Source organism: Oncorhynchus keta, chromosome 1 (assembly GCF_023373465.1).
Source record: "Oncorhynchus keta strain PuntledgeMale-10-30-2019 chromosome 1, Oket_V2, whole genome shotgun sequence".
NCBI classification, from domain to species: Eukaryota; Metazoa; Chordata; class Actinopteri; order Salmoniformes; family Salmonidae; genus Oncorhynchus; species Oncorhynchus keta.
Window position 1 is genome coordinate 56,515,788 of NC_068421.1, and position 2,676 is coordinate 56,518,463.

At 45.7% G+C, this 2,676-nt stretch overlaps 1 long non-coding RNA gene across 1 annotated transcript in view; it reads right to left on the reverse strand.

The window, feature by feature from the left end:
* Positions 1-486: 486 nt before the first annotated feature.
* LOC127932617 (uncharacterized) overlaps positions 487-2,676 on the reverse strand; it is a 10,081-nt gene continuing 7,891 nt past the window's right edge. Inside the window, exon 2 of the long non-coding RNA XR_008146149.1 lies at positions 487-2,676. This exon is cut by the window's right edge and continues 2,829 nt beyond it. This is a non-coding gene — a long non-coding RNA (uncharacterized LOC127932617).

Below are 2,676 nucleotides of genomic sequence, written 5' to 3' on the forward strand. Positions count from 1 at the left end.
ACAAATTCTTATTTACAATGACAACCTACTCCAGCCAAACCCAGACGACGCTGGGCCAATTGTGCGCCGCCCTATGGGACTCCCAATTACAGCTGGATGTGATACAGCCGGGATTTGAACCAGGTACTATAGCGATGCCTCTTGCATTGAGATGCAGTGCCTTAGACCGCTGCGCCACTCAGAAGACCATATAGAGGGCTGGAGAGTGTGTATTGTCATATTATGGTTCTAGTGTGGGTTGTAGGCAGCCCACTGGGTGGATCAAGTGTAATCTTGGTTGGGGATTTGAACCTGTGACCTGCGATTACATGAGAAATCATTTGGGTGTCATTTAAGACCCTTTCATGTACCAAGTAAAAACCTAAACCTAAGCAATGACATTATGATGATAAAAGGCTGGTGTTGATCATCATCTGTCACTACGCCCACATAGAAGCAAGAGAAAACCTTGGGAACCTTCAGAATGAAGAAATTCTAGAGCAGACATTGTATGAAGTAATACTTTTTTATTAATGGATTTTGTGGTAGTATTACATGAGATTTACAGCAAAAGTGGTGACTCACAGAACAGCATGAAAGAGACACCTGTGACAACAAAGGAAGAGCAGCATGCCTCAGAGTTAAGGAACCACAAATGCGACATTTTAAGTAGTAGCTTGATGTTAATCCCCTGTCTGATGGATTAGGCTAGTTTTACCCCTAATAGATACAAAAAAAAGATATGAATTTGGACCAATGCCCTGAGGACAAGAATCCACCAGTCTTGTCATATTACAAAACTAGGTTTCATTCAGGTAATCTCTTCAAGGTTAAAAGTCATTGCAAAAATGTCAAGAGGCGGCAAATGCCGTCTACAATCCACGGCCCATTGGATGAGCTGAGATTTATCGTGTAGTTAATGAACCTCTTTTCTCCTACGAGTGAAAAATCTTGAGATAAAGAATGTTTCCAAAGTCCTGATTTATAACGTGCTACATTATCTCTGTGGCAGGGGAGCATAAAGTAAAATAGCAGACATTCCCAATCAGCTGAAAATGAGGCTCTCTAGGTAACGTCAATTACATGGACATAGCAGACATTTCACTTGGATTACCGCACAATGAACTTCAGTTTCTCCGTTTGCTCCCTGACGGCTCAGAGAGCTAGAGAGTGCGTGTGTGCTTAGTTGCGGCATTGTCAAGGGGAAAAAAGCCATACTGAAATAAACATGAAGTCTGAGGAGAATAACTGCATCAGTATGCAGCAAATTCAATGTACCTTCTCCATGCCGCCTGCCAGTTCCTAATGATAAATCTGGTTATGAAACATTCATACTTGAAGCAGGGACATTCAACTCTCACAGGCTGCAATGCCTCCGTCTGATGTCTCAGGGTTTAATGCTGACAGGAATGTTGGGTTTCATCAAGGCCAATGGCACAAGCCCTTGGGGGTCTGGTGGGCAGGGCTAATGGGGTACTGGATGTCTTTCTGCATGCTGACTGGAGGGCGTAATGGCACACAGTGGGCTCCACTCCTGTTCCTGCTGAACTGAGCCAGTACTCAGAGTTCAAACTGATACCAGTTCAGTAGGCACAGGAGGGCACAGCCCCGACCATAGAGTATTTTAACCCTCCACGTCCATCCCTTTAGAAACACTCTACCACTCTATCATTGAGACCGAATGGAAACCACAGAACATACTGTAGCCAATTTGATGGGTAACCCTGAGAAACTTTCAATTTAAGGCCTTACTAAGCGGTTACCACAAGAGGTCTAAACCTCTTGCCAAAACAACATTACAATAGGCCATAAGAACTCTGTTATAATGATCCACAATTAACCAACTGACCAATGGACAAGGGGACAGAGAGAACTACAAAATCAAATGTGCCTCACGTAAATGGGTTGACCACTGTCCCACAAGATGTTTTGCATGTATGTCAACTCATAAAGTCAATTCCACACACTCGTAATGTGGCCTCAGAGTTGCATGGTAGCTTGGTATGGTTCTATACCAAGTACCAAGCCCCCACATCTCAGAGTGTGACAAGAGGGCAGCCTAGCCCACACACCAGCTCAGAGTGTGACAAGAGGGCAGCCTAGCCCACACACCAGCTCAGCTCTGGGGAGGAGGTAAGGTGAGCTGTGCCCCATCCTCTGCCACATAAATCAGTGCCAGTGCCAAAGCCAGGCGCTGTGCTCTGACTGACTGACTGAGATAGAGTGTGGAACTGGGCATGCCAGGGCTGGCCTGACATTCCCCCAGCAGCCTTCTTTCCTCTGCTCTTTACGGGGATCGTGCTGTATCCCGCTGTTGCCTCTGTCTCCATGCCCACGCAACACCTCACTCCTCCATCATTATCTCTCCCTCTCTTCCCACCTTCTTCCTTCGTCTTCACATCTCAGAACTCAGCCAGTACTCATTCATCGCCATCGTTTGGAGCACATCCTGCTGCATCAACTATTTCACCGCAGGCACTGAACTTAGCCACTGTGAACAACACATAAGAGGGATCAATGCTCACCAATTAGCTAAGCTCTGTGCCTTTAGCAAGTGGCTGCTCCCTACAGGATGCACATGAGGAAAATAGACTTTCACTGGCAGTCTGGAGGAACGTTGATTGATTCCTCTAAGGCTGGAAGTATTTTGTAGACTTCTATAGAAGGTAAAACACTCTTTGCACTTTGGATCTATCC